Here is a 17018-nt window from a genome sequence, read left to right as displayed (position 1 = left end):
CTCATCAATCTGAAACATCTATCAGAGGTCTGAATATAGAGATTGTAAAGGAATACAAATACCTGGGTGTCCTCTTGGACAATACATTTCAGTGGAGTAAATGTACAGACCTGATCTACAAAAAGAGCCAACAGAGACTGTACTTTCTCAAAAAGCTGGGATATTTTAATGTAGACTGTACTATACTGACTCTGTTTTACAAATCTTTCATTGATAGTATTTTAACTTTTTGTATTGTTTTTTGGTTTGGCAATGCCACTGTCAGCCAGAGAAATATGCTGAGAAGGATTATCACCACAGCAAGCAAGGTACTTGGAGTCAAACAGACAGGCCTGGATGAGATCTTTAAGGTCACGGCCCTCAGCAAGGCTCACAAAATCATTTTAGACCCAAGCCATCCCCTGTACCCGGACTTTGAACTACTCCCCTCTGGGCGCAGTTATAGGGCACCCCTCAGCAGGAAAAACAGAACTGGACAATCATTTGTGCCAGGTGTGATATCCCTCCTAAATAGCTTGGGCTAATGTTCCTATCGACTCAGTAAGGCCAGCAGGCTAGTCTTTAAAAAAAATGTTTTATTGGTGTGTAACTTATCGAAGTTGTATTGTCAATTTTGTTTTGTATTTAAACGGCACTTTAAACATGTACATGACACTGCAACAAAATTTCCCCATGGGGACAATAAAGTAAGTAAGTAAGTAAGGTTAGGGGTTTAGGTTAAGGTTAGGGGAAGGGTTAGCTAAAAGGGTAAGGTTATGGTTAGAGGAAGGGTTAACTAACATGCTAAGTAGTGTTTGCCTTAAGTAACCATCTGTCTTACATAACCATACAAAAGGCAACATATCATTCTAAATGGAGTGTCTCTGATTGTTGGTAAAATGATGATTAAATGACTGAACAAATCATTTTAAATGGAACTGTAACTAAGTAAACTTATACTCTGTTTTACTATATCTGATTAACAATATGAGTTCATAAGAAGGGATTGTGAGACACGGAAAAGGAGTAATTAAAGTTAATGAACACCATTCCAACTAGGCAGAAACTAATGGGTTGTGGAATAAGTAATGTTGATGGGTCAAAAGTTAATTCAGTTATGTTGTGTGTCCTGTGAGTGTGTTAGTAAGTTAGAATGAACTATTAACCTCACTTTGTCCCGGTCGAGAGGAGGGGATTCTGTTAAGCAATAAAATGAAGTCATGTTATTGTATATAAACTGTTGCTCGTGGTAAAGTGGCAGCACGCTCCGAGAATAAATTATGTTACCTATTATTGAAATGGCTGGTCTACGTCTATTTTATGCAAACAAGAATCTTACAAATTCTCATAAAATAGATTAAGGATTTTCAATTAATGAAAACACATTGGCATAATTAAATTAGAGTAACACTGATTTACGTACAGAATAATATGAAATGCTCTGAGACCAGGCTTGGCAGATCCCAACTGATCTTGGTTTGCTCAGTGTTATCTTCAAATGTCAACTCTCATGTTACTCCTAAAAACCTGCTTATCCTGTTTCTACAATTGTATTTATTTATTTTTATTTCACCTATATTTAACCAGGTAGGCAAGTTGAGAACAAGGTCTCATTTACAATTGCGACCTGGCCAAGATAAAGCAAAGCAGTTCGACAAATACAACGACACAGAGTTACACATGGAGTAAAACAAACATACAGTCAATAATACAGTATAAACAAGTCTATATACAATGTGAGCAAATGAGGTGAGATAAGGGAGGTAAAGGCAAAAAAATGGCCATGGTGGCAAAGTAAATACAATATAGCAATTAAAACACTGGAATGGAAGGTTTGCAGTGGAAGAATGTGCAAAGTAGAAATAAAAATAATGGGGTGCAAAGGAGCAAAATAAATAAATAAATAAATAAATACAGTTGGGAAAGAGGTATTTGTTTGGGCTAAATTATAGGTGGGCTATGTACAGGTGCAGTAATCTGTGAGCTGCTCTGACAGTTGGTGCTTAAAGCTAGTGAGGGAGATAAGTGTTTCCAGTTTCAGAGATTTTTGTAGTTCGTTCCAGTCATTGGCAGCAGAGAACTGGAAGGAGAGGCGGCCAAAGGAAGAATTGGTTTTGGGGGTGACCAGAGAGATATACCTGCTGGAGTGTGTGCTACAGGTGGGTGCTGCTTTGGTGACCAGCGAGCTGAGATAAGGGGGGACTTTACCTAGCAGGGTCTTGTAGATGACATGGAGCCAGTGGGTTTGGCGACGAGTATGAAGCGAGGGCCAGCCAACGAGAGCGTACAGGTCGCAATGGTGGGTAGTATATGGGGCTTTGGTGACAAAACGGATTGTACTGTGATAGACTGCATTCAATTAGTTGAGTAGGGTATTGGAGGCTATTTTGTAAATGACATCGCCGAAGTCGAGGATTGGTAGGATGGTAAGTTTTACAAGGGTATGTTTGGCAGCATGAGTGAAGGATGCTTTCTTGCGAAATAGGAAGCCAATTCTAGATTTAACTTTGGATTGGAGATGTTTGATGTGGGTCTGAAAGGAGAGTTTACAGTCTAACCAGACACCTAGGTATTTGTAGTTGTCCACGTATTCTAAGTCAGAGCCGTCCAGAGTAGTGATGTTGGACAGGCGGGCAGGTGCAGGCAGCGATCGGTTGAAGAGCATGCATTTAGTTTTACTTGTATTTAAGAGCAATTGGAGGCCACGGAAGGAGAGTTGTATGGCATTGAAGCTTGCCTGGAGGGTTGTTAACACAGTGTCCAAAGAAGGGCCAGAAGTATACAGAATGGTGTCGTCTGCGTAGAGGTGGATCAGAGACTCACCAGCAGCAAGAGCGACATCATTGATGTATACAGAGAAGAGAGTCGGTCCAAGAATTGAACCCTGTGGCACCCCCATAGAGACTGCCAGAGGTCCGGACAGCAGACCCTCCGATTTGACACACTGAACTCTATCAGAGAAGTAGTTGGTGAACCAGGCGAGGCAATCATTTGAGAAACCAAGGCTGTCGAGTCTGCCGATGAGGTTGTGGTGATTGACAGAGTTGAAAGCCTTGGCCAGATCAATGAATACAGCTGCACAGTAATGTTTCTTATCGATGGCGGTTAAGATATCGTTTAGGACCTTGAGCGTAGCTGAGGTGCACCCATGCCCAGCTCTGAAACCAGATTGCATAGCAGAGAAGGTATGGTGAGATTCGAAATGGTTGGTAATCTGTTTGTTGACTTGGCTTTCGAAAGACTTTAGAAAGGCAGGGTAGCTTTCGAAGACTTTAGAAAGGCAGGGTAGGATAGATATAGGTCTGTAGCAGTTTGGGTCAAGAGTGTTCCCACCTTTGAAGAGGGGGATGACTGCAGCTGCTTTCCAATCTTTGGGAGTCTCAGACGACACAAAAGAGAGGTTGAACAGGCTAGTAATAGGGGTGGCAACAATTTCGGCAGATAATTTTAGAAAGAATCAGTCCAGATTGTCTAGCCCGGCTGATTTGTAGGGGTCCAGATTTTGCAGCTCTTTCAGAACATCAGCTGACTGGATTTGGGAGAAGGAGAAATGGGGAAGGCTTGGGCGAGCTGCTGTGAGGGGTGCAGTGCTGTTGACCGGGGTAGGAGTAGCCAGGTGGGAAGCATGGCCAGCCGTAGAAAAATTCTTATTGAAATTCTCAATTATAGTGGATTTATCAGTGGTGACAGTGTTTCCTATCTTCAGTGCAGTGGGCAGCTGGGAGGAGGTGTTCTTATTCTCCATGGACTTTACAGTGTCCCAGAACTTTTTTGAGTTAGTGTTGCAGGAAGCAAATTTCTGCTTGAAAATTGATTGATTAGATAGGAAACACTGTCACCACTGATAAATCCACTATAATTGAGAATTTCAATAAGCATTTTTCAACAGCACTGCACCCCCCACAGCAACCATGAGCAACAGTTTATATACAATAACATGACGTCATTTTATTGCTTATCAGAATCCCCTCCTCTCGACCGGGACAAAGTGAGGTTAATAGTTCATTCTAACTTACTAACACACTCACAGGTCACACAACATAACTGAATTAAAGTTTGACCCATCAACATTATCGATCACCACTTAGCTGACAGTTCTAATTAACAGAGAACCTAGGAATGCACTCACAGCCTTATCTAAAACACCCCAGAGCTCAGTTTCGTCGGTTCAACCATAGTTTAACTATCTTATCTGCTTACTTAATCCACAACCCATTAGTTTCTGCCTAGTTGGAATGGTGTTCATTAACTTTAATTTAATTACTTTAATTACTACTTGTTCGTGTCACACAATCCATTCTTATGAACTCATATTGTTAATCAGATATAGTAAAACAGAGTATAAGTTTACTTAGTTACAGTTCCATTTAAAAGGATTTGTTCAGTCATTTAATCATAATTTCCCCAAAAATCAGAGACACTCCATTTAGAATGATATGTTACCTTTTCCCAGGTGGGAAGCATGACCAGCCGTAGAAAAATGCTTATTGAAATTCTCAATTATAGTGGATTTATCAGTGGTGACAGTGTTTCCTATCTTCAGTGCAGTGGGCAGCTGGGAGGAGGTGTTCTTATTCTCCATGGACTTTACAGTGTCCCAGAACATTTTTGAGTTAGTGTTGCAGGAAGCACATTTCTGCTTGAAAATTGATTGATGATGATAGCCTTGGAGTGATTATCTTAATTCACTGAGGTTCGCTAGCCAGCTATTTGTCGTCCTTAACGTAGGAGACTCTGCTAGCTAGCCAACAGCTAACTGCTAACAGCTAGCCAACGTCTGCTGTTTTGAATTCAACAACCCGGTCAGGTGGTTTCACATTTTCGTTTCATTGCAGTGCAGCGGTTTGATTTGTTTGATCGTGGCTAGCTGCATAGCCGTCTTTGTTTCAAAGATAATTGTGTAGTCTAGACCGATTCCCTAGGTTAGCTAGCCAGCTATTGTCGTTCTTTTAACTCAACGTAACGTAAACAACACTGCTAGCTAGCCAGCTAGCCCCCGAATAGCAGCACTGTAGAATTATTACACTCAACGGAACGACTTGATTAGTGTAGTGTCAACAACGCAGCTACTGCCAGCTAGCCTACTTTAGCAGTACTGTATCATTTTAATCATTTTAGTCAATAAGATTCTTGCTACGTAAGCTTAACTTTCTGAACATTCGAGACGTGTAGTCCGCTTGTCATTCCAATTCCCTTGCATTAGCGTAGCCTTTTCTGTAGCCTGTCAACTATGTGTCTGTCTATCCCTGTTCTCTCCTCTCTGCACAGACCATACAAACGCTCCACACCGCGTGGCCGCGACCACCCTAACCTGGTGGTCCCAGCGCGTACGACCCACGTGGAGTTCCAGGTCTCTGGTAGCCTCTGGAACTGCCAATCTGCGGCCAACAAGGCAGAGTTCATCTCAGCCTATGCCTCCCTCCAGTCCCTTGACTTCTTGGCACTGACGGAAACATGGATCACCACAGATAACACTGCTACTCCTACTGCTCTCTCCTCGTCCGCCCACGTGTTCTCGCACACCCCGAGAGCTTCTGGTCAGCGGGGTGGTGGCACCGGGATCCTCATCTCTCCCAAGTGGTCTTTCTCTCTTTCTCCCCTTACCCATCTGTCTATTGCCTCCTTTGAATTCCATGCTGTCACAGTTACCAGCCCTTTCAAGCTTAACATCCTTATCATTTATCGCCCTCCAGGTTCCCTCGGAGAGTTCATCAATGAGCTTGATGCCTTGATAAGCTCCTTTCCTGAGGACGGCTCACCTCTCACAGTTCTGGGCGACTTTAACCTCCCCACGTCTACCTTTGACTCATTCCTCTCTGCCTCCTTCTTTCCCCTCCTCTCCTCTTTTGACCTCACCCTCTCACCCTCCCCCTACTCACAAGGCAGGCAATACGCTTGACCTCATCTTTACTAGATGCTGTTCTTCCACTAACCTCATTGCAACTCCCCTCCAAGTCTCCGACCACTACCTTGTATCCTTTTCCCTCTCGCTCTCATCCAACACTTCCCACACTGCCCCTACTCGGATGGTATCGCGCCGTCCCAATCTTCGCTCTCTCTCCCCCGCTACTCTCTCCTCTTCCATCCTATCTTCTCTTCCCTCTGCTCAAACTTTCTCCAACCTATCTCCTGATTCTGCCTCCTCAACCCTCCTCTCCTCCCTTACTGCATCCTTTGACTCCCTATGTCCCCTATCCTCCAGGCCGGCTCGGTCCTCCCCTCCCGCTCCGTGGCTCGACGACTCATTGCGAGCTCACAGAACAGGGCTCCGGGCAGCCGAGCGGAAATGGAGGAAAACTCGCCTCCCTGCGGACCTGGCATCCTTTCACTCCCTCCTCTCTACATTTTCCTCCTCTGTCTCTGCTGCTAAAGCCACTTTCTACCATTCTAAATTCCAAGCATCTGCCTCTAACCCTAGGAAGCTCTTTGCCACCTTCTCCTCCCTCCTGAATCCTCCCCCCTCCCTCCTCCCTCTCTGCAGATGACTTCGTCAACCATTTTGAAAAGAAGGTCGATGACATCCGATCCTCGTTTGCTAAGTCAAACGACACCGCTGGTTCTGCTCACACTGCCCTACCCTATGCTCTGACCTCTTTCTCCCCTCTCTCTCCAGATGAAATCTCGCGTCTTGTGACGGCCGGCCGCCCAACAACCTGCCCGCTTGACCCTATCCCCTCCTCTCTTCTCCAGACCATTTCCGGAGACCTTCTCCCTTACCTTACCTCGCTCATCAACTCATCCCTGACCGCTGGCTACGTCCCTCCCGTCTTCAAGAGAGCGAGAGTTGCACCCCTTCTGAAAAAACCTACACTCGATCCCTCCGATGTCAACAACTACAGACCAGTATCCCTTCTCTCTTTTCTCTCCAAAACTCTTGAGCGTGCCGTCCTTGGCCAGCTCTACCGCTATCTCTCTCAGAATGACCTTCTTGATCCAAATCAGTCAGGTTTCAAGACTAGTCATTCAACTGAGACTGCTCTTCTCTGTATCACGGAGGCGCTCCGCACTGCTAAAGCTAACTCTCTCTCCTCTGCTCTCATCCTTCTAGACCTATCGGCTGCCTTCGATACTGTGAACCATCAGATCCTCCTCTCCACCCTCTCCGAGTTGGGCATCTCCGGCGCGGCCCACGCTTGGATTGCGTCCTACCTGACAGGTCGCTCCTACCAGGTGGCGTGGCGAGAATCTGTCTCCTCACCACGCGCTCTCACCACTGGTGTCCCCCAGGGCTCTGTTCTAGGCCCTCTCTTATTCTCGCTATACACCAAGTCACTTGGCTCTGTCATAACCTCACATGGTCTCTCCTATCATTGCTATGCAGACGACACACAATTAATCTTCTCCTTTCCCCCTTCTGATGACCAGGTGGCGAATCGCATCTCTGCATGTCTGGCAGACATATCAGTGTGGATGACGGATCACCACCTCAAGCTGAACCTCAGCAAGACGGAGCTCCTCTTCCTCCCGGGGAAGGACTGCCCGTTCCATGATCTCGCCATCACGGTTGACAACTCCATTGTGTCCTCCTCCCAGAGCGCTAAGAACCTTGGCGTGATCCTGGACAACACCCTGACGTTCTCAACTAACATCAAGGCGGTGTCCCGTTCCTGTAGGTTCATGCTCTACAACATCCGCAGAGTACGACCCTGCCTCACACAGGAAGCGGCGCAGGTCCTAATCCAGGCACTTGTCATCTCCCGTCTTGATTACTGCAACTCGCTGTTGGCTGGGCTCCCTGCCTGTGCCATTAAACCCCTACAACTCATCCAGAACGCCGCAGCCCGTCTGGTGTTCAACCTTCCCAAGTTCTCTCACGTCACCCCGCTCCTCCGCTCTCTCCACTGGCTTCCAGTTGAAGCTCGCATCCGCTACAAGACCATGGTGCTCGCCTACGGAGCTGTGAGGGGAACGGCACCTCAGTACCTCCAGGCTCTGATCAGGCCCTACACCCAAACAAGGGCACTGCGTTCATCCACCTCTGGCCTGCTCGCCTCCCTACCACTGAGGAAGTACAGTTCCCGCTCAGCCCAGTCAAAACTGTTCGCTGCTCTGGCCCCCCAATGGTGGAACAAACTCCCTCACGACGCCAGGACAGCAGAGTCAATCACCACCTTCCGGAGACACCTGAAACCCCACCTCTTCAAGGAATACCTAGGATAGGGTAAGTAAGGGTAAGTAATCCTTCTCACCCCCCTTCTCCCCCCAACAAGATTTAGATGCAAGTGGCTGTTCCACTGGTTGTCATAAGGTGTATGCACCAATTTGTAAGTCGCTCTGGATAAGAGCGTCTGCTAAATGACTTAAATGTAAATGTAAATGTAAATGATGACATTTTTTTACTATGAGATGGAGAGCAACTATACAGTGTCATAACTCTCAATATTCTTGAGGAAGTTGACTTTATATTACAGTGTATGATGGCTCTACATAGGTAGCCCTATTCTTATAGATTATGTTCATCCCAGATAAATCACATGGGGTGTCTATCTTCTTGTAATACAAAACCCTATTATGATCTGCAGTGACTGGACCGAGGCCAGTAAATAATAAAAAACAGTTGAAGACTACGTTACTGTAGGTTGAAGTCGGAAGTTTACATACACTTAGGTTGTAGTAATTAAAACTAATTTTTCAACCACTCCACAAATGTCTTGTTAACAAACTATAGTTTTAGCAAGTCAGTTAGGACATCTACTTTGTGCATGACTCAAGTAATTTTCCAACAATTGTTTACAGACAGATTATTTCACTTACAATTCACTGTCACAATTCCATTGGGTCAGAAGTTTACATTCACTAAGTTGACTGTGCCTTTAAACAGCTTAGAAAATTCCAGAAAATGATGTCATGGCTTTACAAGCTTCTGATTGGCCAATTGACATAATTTGAGTCAATTGTAGGTGTACCTGTGGATGAATTTCAAGGCCTACCTTCAAACTCAGTGCCTCTTTGCTTGACATCATTGGAAATCAGCCAAGACCCCCTGAAAAAAATGTAGACCTCCACAAGTCTGGTTCATCCTTGGGAGCAATTTCCAAATGCCTGAATGTACCACGTTCATCTGTACAAACAATAATATTCAAGTATAAACACCATGGGACCATGCAGCCGTCATACCGCTCAGGAAAGAGACGCGTTCTGTCTCCCAGAGATGAACGTACTTTGGTGCGAAAAGTGTCAATCCCAGATGCTCAATCTCAGAACAACAGCAAAGGACCCTGTGAAGATGCTGGAGGAAACAGGTACAAAAGTATCTATATCCACAATAAAAACGAGTCCTATATCGACAAAACCTGAAAGGCCGCTCAGCAAGGAAGAAGCCACTGCTCCAAAACCGCCATAAAAAAAATCCAGACTACGGTTTGCAACTGCACATGGGGACAAAGATCGTACTTTTTGGAGAAACAAAAATAGAATTGTTTGGCCATAATGAACATCGGTATGTTTGGAGGAAAAGGGGAGGCTTGCAAGCCGAAGAACATCATCCCAAACATGAATCACGGGGGTGGCAGCATCATGTTGTGGGGCTGCTTTGCTGCAGGAGGGACTGGTGCACTTCACAAAATAGATGGCATCATGAGGAGGAAGGTTATGTTGATATATTGACGCAACATCTTAAGACATAAGTCAGAAAGTGAAAACTTGGTCGCAAATGAGTCTTCCAAATGGACAATGACCCCAAGCATACTTCCAAACTTGTGGCAAAATGGCTTAAGGACAACAAAGTCAAGGTTTTGGAGTGGTCATCACAAAGCCCTGACCTCAATACTATAGAACATGTGTGGGCAGAACTGAAAAAGCGTGTGCGAGCAAGGAGGCCTACAAACCTGACTCAGTTACACCAGCTCTGTCAGGAGGAATGGACCAACATTCACCCAACTTATTGTGGGAAGCTTGTGGAAGGTTACCCAAAATATTTGACATAAGTTAAACAATGTAAAAGCAATGCTACCAAATACAAATTGAGTATATGTAAACTTCTGACCCACTGGGAATGTGATGAAAGCAATAAAAGCTGAAATAAATCATTCTCTCCACTATTATTCTGACATTTCACATTCTTAAAATAAAGTGGTGATCCTAACTGACCTAAAACAGGGAATTTTGACTTGGATTAACCCTGTTAGCGGGATGAAATTCATATGAAAGTCATATTAAACATTCATGAAAATACAAGTGTCTCACATGTTTCGAAAGCCTAGAATTGTGCTAATCCAACTGTGTTGTCAGATTTAAAAAAGGATTTACTGCGAAATAATACGATGCGATTATCTGAGAACAGAGCCCCATAAAAAAACACTATTTCAACCAGCACAGGCGTAACAAAATCACGAACTGCAATAAAATACATTTTTAACTTTGACGATCTTCCTCTGTTTGCAATCCCAATGCTCATTGTTACACAATGAATGGTCTTTTGTTTGATAAAATCCATTTTTATAGCTTAACACAAAACATTTTGTGAACTGCTTGTGTCGTGAATTCCGTCTCATTCCATTTTCGGCGACACATTCGATGTAAATACACACACTAAACGTGACTTTTCCAATCATGTTTGGTTTCATTGCAATCAACTGGTTTGTTTGTAACACAACCAAACCTGATGGGTCATTCCCGGGACGTATTGGCTGAAAGAAACCGATTTGAAGACAACAAGTAATGACATCATTGTGCACCAATGATATAATGCTGTTTCGTTGATTGACTGTATTTTAACCCAATGACCACTGATCGTCTTGAAATCTAGCTGGTAGATAGCCAATGAGCTGAGGTAAACGGCAATATGTAATGTTTATGTGTTGGAAGACCAACCCATGTAGTAAACTCCGGCGTAAAGAGGGTCATTCGCCATTGAAGTTTCATACCGGAAGGAGCAACGCATGTTACGCACAGTGTTGTTTTGGTAAACGCGCATATTCAGCTGTTTATATATCAATCAGTATGGCGACTAAGTCAGGGAACGCTAAATCTAAGTCTAGATATACAGATGTACACACAATTTCAGAAGAAATTGATCGGGAAAGTGAGACAGAGAGTGTTGGAGGACGATTCATTTAGCGATTCCCAAATGGAGGAATATTTTTTGAACGGAGAGGACATCGTTTTGGACTGGTAAATTATTCTGATGCTATTGCCATTGTTTGAAATTAGTATTTGTGATTTTTTAAAATTTAGTAGCAATATATAAAAATGTAATGTAATGAAATGTGAAATGCGTGTGTCTGCCGCCCCACACCACCCCCACATGAAATAGCCTATTTGAGGCTGTTGAGGGGAGGGGAGGGCAGGCCCACAACAATGGCCAAAGTGAAATGGAGACAGTAGATACAGCTGGTCTGTTGTAATAAAATAAAGTGTCGTGGAAATTTCCTCTATTTACCAAATCATGGGAGCAAACCACACACACAAGTCAGAGTTAGTTATCAAAGATTCCAGACACTGCCACCCTCCTTTCCCCACTAGAAAAAGGTAGGGAGTAAAAGATATGTTTACACATGATGACACTTTGACCTCTCCCCTCTCTGTGGCCCATGCAACTTAGTTTTGACATAGAACAGATAACTGCAACCTCGCCACAGTATTATACAAAAATAGTATTATACAAAAATACCATTCTGATGAGAAATAAACTTACACACATTTGATAAATATAAAACATCTTACATATGTTACCAACAAATTCTGAATCTTCCACGACAAAAGACAGTAGATCTAGCTGCTCTGTCATAATATAAAAGAGACAGTAGATCTAGCAGGTCTATAATAATATATTCAACCTTATGTTCCCAGTACTCTATATATATCTGTTTATTATACCTGTTGATACAGGGCTCATATGTGAAACTATTCTAACTGAACATTTTCTTTCACAGTGACACTGACTCCGAATGGCAGCCCCCAGGGCCAAGGTGTCCATCCCCTACTGAAGCTGGTTCATCCAGCTCCTGCCACAAGTGGTGTTCATCTGCCCAAATGTATTTCTGCAGGCATGGATGTGCCTCAGGGCCAAAAGGGCACAGCATGGAGGCGTCGCTGTGTTCTTTGCAAAATGAAGTCCCCCATCACCTGCACCACATGCTTGGTGACCCTCTGCTTTACAGCAGAAAGAGACTGCTATGGCACCTTCAGCACAATATTGTGTAGAGGACTGAGGGTCTTCCAAATATTGAAAGTGTTATTTTGTAAATGTATGTATTCTTTTTTCATGGTTTTTTTTCTCAATTTTTGGGGTGTGTGTGTTAGAATACCATTTTGGTATTTTGTATATAGTTATTCCATTCAAAATATATAATTCACCAATTTGGCCACTTGGGTACATTTGGACTACTTGTGTGGGACACCTGGGTGACTTCATGACAAATGTCATGTAGCACACTCATTTAGGAAGTTATCATTCTGAAACTTTGCACAAGTACTATTGCCCTTTTTTGTTTTTCACTGAAATTGTCCCCATCATCCTATCTGAATGTTTGTTTTATCTTGTTCATTTTAAAGATGATGATACAACAATAAAAAGAAAAAACATGTTTTTTTTCATTGTATTATCTAAACCAGATCTATTGTGTTATATTCTCCTACATTCAATTCACATTTACACAAACTTCAGAGTGTTTTCCTTCAAATGGTACCAAGAATATGCATATCCTTGGTTCGACAGGCAGTTAGATTTGGGTATGTCTTCAGGCAGAAATTGAAAAAAGTAGGGAGGTAGCTCTAAGAGGTTATTAAATGTCAGGAATTGTGATAAATGGAGTTTGAATGTATTTGGCTAAGATGTATGTAAACTTCCGTCTTCAACTGTATTTTCAACTGTATATTTTTATTTATTTAATTAACTGCTTTTTATTTATTTAACAGCGCCTCCAAGTCACAGCTGGTTGTTATACAGCCTGGATTCAAACCAGGCTGTCTGTAGTGACACCTCAAGCACTGAGATGCAGTGCCTTAGACCGATTTGCCACTCATGAGCCCATACTTCCTTGTACCATTCTAGTCCAATGTTGTTTTGTAGTGAGAAAAGGTGAATCAGTATTCACTCTCCTCAACGACGCTAACGATTCATTCTCATGTAACATTTTTCAAATAAAAAAAATATGATTTATTTCTGTGTAAATTTCAGGCAAATGGCAGATTAGCTGGACCACTTTATGTTGTTTAGACACAAAAGAAATGAGAGAAAGCGGAGGCATGGCAGGCGGCCCAATGCGCAATTTCTTTGTTATGCTAATCTATAATGATCCTTTGGTTGATCAGTGGGTAACTGCGACCCTCTTGCCAAGATGGCCTGGCCCGGTTTTCTGACAGACTGAGCTGAGGTCACATAACTCACATACAAAGTCAAACGCAACATCAGAAAAGAGACCTTCTCCAACTCTGTCATCAATTAGACAGCCAATATCATGGATCTTAAAAACGAAAGGTAGTATGATAGTAAGGTAGCACATTCTACATTGTCACCTCACTTCTTTTTTTAAACAATGGTTTGGTCAAACAGTAAATTGCATTATCCTCATGATTCCTGCCTCTGTGCTTGTTTTGCTGGGTCCTGCTTCTGTTTTGAGCGAGCCACTCTCCTCTCCCCCATGCGCTCAAGATAAAAATGCATTCAGCTTTGGAAGGTTTGTCCCCTTGTCCATGTCAGTGTCTGCTTTCTTTGATTTTTATTTCTAAAGTTTCAGCTCAATAGCAACTATTTTACAACAAAAATATTTAATATGGCCTTGAAATATGAAGCACCCCGTGCTCAAAGTGCACACCAGCCGTTGCGAGGGCCTACAACTGCACGTTTTTTAAAAAGAATATTCAATTTACTGTTGGATCATGAATACGTGGCTACCAACAGTGGGTATTATACTTAGAGTTAGAAATCTAGTTAATGTGTTTTTAGCTTCCACTTCTTCAGTTGTTGAACCCCAAATTAGTTAGCATAAGATATTAGCTCAAATCTTATTTGTCACATACACATGTTTTTTTTAACCTTTATTTAACTAGGCAGGTCAGTTAAGAACAAATTCTTATTTTCAATGACAACCTGGGTTAACTGCCTTGTTCAGGCGTAGAACAACAGATTTTTACCTTGTCAGCTCAGGGATTCGATCTTGCAACTTTTCAGTTACAAGTCCAATGCTCTAACCACTAGGCTACCTGCCACCCATGTTAATATGCAAGTGTAGTGAAATGCTTGTGCTTCTAGTTCCGACAGGGCAGTAATATCGAACAAGTAATCTAACCGTCTCCAACAACTACCTTATACACACAAATCAAAGCTTTCAGTCTCTCGGTCCCAGCTTTGATGAACCTGTACTGACCTCGCCTTCTGGATGGTAACAGTGTGAATAGGCAGTGGCTCGGGTGGTTGATGTCCTTGATGATCTTTTTGGCCTTCCTGTGACATCGGGGCTGTAGGTGTCATGGAGGGCAGGTAGTTTGCCCCCGGTGATGAGTTGTGTAGACCGCACCACACTCTGGAGAGCCTGGCGGTTCAGAGGGGTGCAGTTGCCGTACCAGGCTGTGATTCTGCCCGACAGGAGACTCTCATTTGTGTAAGGTTCTCTCATCTGTAAAGGTTTGTCAGGGTTTTGGGTAACAAGCCAAATTTCTTCAGCCTCCTGAGGTTGAAGAGGCGCTGTTGCGCCTTCTTCACCACACTGTTAGTGTACATAAAGATGTATGTGATTCATCTCTATTGAAGAAAAAAGATAATCAGCGCAGTGATGTTGGCCGGTGTGGATAAAATGCCAGGGCTGAATTCTTGTACCAGTCCGACCCCTGTGTAAAAAATGTACCCTGCAGCATTGCAGTCTTAAGTCCTAGTAACTGAAACTCGAATTTACATAATTTCTATCTCATGTGTGATCAACGAAGACGTCCTTCACGATCATTGATGCAAATAATTAATATATTGTTCTGATATATTTTGAGCCTGTAATCGAACCCACAAATGCTGAAGCTCCAGATTCTCTACTTGTCTAAAGAAGGCCAGTTTTATTGCTTCTTTAATCAGCCGTGCTAACATAATTGCAAAAGGGTTTTCTAATGATCAATTAGCCTTTTAAAATGATAAACTTGGATTAGCTAACACAACGTGCCATTGGAACACAGGAGTGATGGTTGCTGATAATGGGCCTCTGTATGCTGTCATGACGTTGGCTTGTGGGTAAGGTTTATGACCCCCCCATAAATACCTTTCTCCCTTCCCTCTTGCTTGACTCTACAGAAGGACTCTTGAATAGCCTTTGTTAAACATAGAGCGTCTGGGAACATCAAACAAGTGGGGAGAAAGGAACCATATTTCGGTAATAGAACCAGTTGAAAATATGTGTTGGTACTTAATGAACATGATTTCAGTTTGGTTGTCATCTGAGACATTATGACTGATGACAGGACGACGAACTGTATCTGGGAAAGTCTACACATTCTAGTTATCAGATTCACATGGAATTGTTGTGCAATTTAAATGTTTGACTATGAAACTATTTGTGAAAAGATAAAACGTAATTTTAGCTTCCAAATGAGAGAATTGGGTTTTCATAAGGTTAGAGCTCTGCTCAATCAGTGGCCCACCCCTGTGAAGAGACATGGGTTATAAAACATGAAACACACCCTTCTCTCCCTCCACTATATAAGCCCTTGATGAAAATGTAACCTTCTGTTCCGAGGGAATGAGGACAACGGTCCATACGTTAAAAAGGACTAACATGTCAACTACAGAACTAAGCCAACCTCAGTGTGAGCTTTGGTTGTGAATGGTATGAACGTTGAACTCTTATTCAATAAAGAAGCGAGACATCCTAATCATTGAGTTAGCAACAGCAGCTGTAAACGTGGGCTAGGAAAGGACGGATGACGTATCCCGTCTACCACACAACGACGACACTACAACGTATGCTGTTTATCCACCAGAGACACTCTTCAAAGGACAAAGGACTCTTTTGGGCAACATGGCCTTCCATCTACCCCCAACTTATTGAAGCACAGCTAAGAGTAAATATTTATTAAATTTTCCTTTTCCAAATGGACGGTAAATTTAGAATGCATAAGATTCTGTATAGAGACATAGCTTCTCCCTTTGTTCCTCAAGTCTTCCCGCTCTTTCACTCAACCCAAACCCCCTTTCTTTGTGTAACCAGCTGCCATATCTGTTCCGTCCGCTAGGGATGTTCTCCTTTATGACATAATTTGTAATCAATGTATGATTCATTCTGTGGATATGTAATTCTGTGTGATTAGTTAGGTATTTAGTAAAAAATTGCTGATTCAACTTGTTAGCCAGGGTTCGTGAAGATAACCAATAATTTAACATTGTTCAATGTTCCGAAAAGGGTCTGAACATACATATTTATAGATCCCCCGTGCGAGGAATCTAAAATGGGATGATGTTTTCATTTTGATTCAGCCTATGTCAAATTGAAAATCAGATTACATAATACAGAGGGGCAAAAAGTATTTAGTCAGCCACCAATTGTGCAAGTTCTCACACTTAAAAAGATGAGAGGCCTGTAATTTTCATCATAGGTACACTTCAACTATGACAGACAAAATGAGAGAAAAAAATCAAGAAAATCACATTGTAGGATTTTGAATGAATTTATTTGCAAATTATGGTGGAAAATTGGTGGAGCTAATTATAGAAATCTGAGAAATAGAGCGTTTGGCCAAACGCAGTGCTATTTCTGCCTTGTGCGTTTCAGACTTCACTCACGCTTCCAAGCTTACCCTAGTAAAACTGACTATCCTACCGATCCTCGACTTCGGCGATGTCATCTACAAAATGGCTTCCAACACTCTACTCAGCAAACTGGATGCAGTCTATCACAGTGCCATCTGTTTTGTCACTAAAGCACCTTATACCACCCACCACTGCGACTTGTATGCTCTAGTCGGCTGGTCCTCACTACATATTCGTCGCCAGACCCACTGGCTCCAGGTCATCTACAAGTCCATGCTAGGTAAAGCTCCGCCTTATCTCAGCTCACTGGTCACGATGGCAACACCCAACCGTAGCACGCGCTCCAGCAGGTGTATCTCACTGATCATCC

Source organism: Oncorhynchus keta, chromosome 5 (genome assembly GCF_023373465.1).
Source record: "Oncorhynchus keta strain PuntledgeMale-10-30-2019 chromosome 5, Oket_V2, whole genome shotgun sequence".
Taxonomy (NCBI): domain Eukaryota; kingdom Metazoa; phylum Chordata; class Actinopteri; order Salmoniformes; family Salmonidae; genus Oncorhynchus; species Oncorhynchus keta.
Note: the sequence above shows the minus strand (reverse complement) of the source record.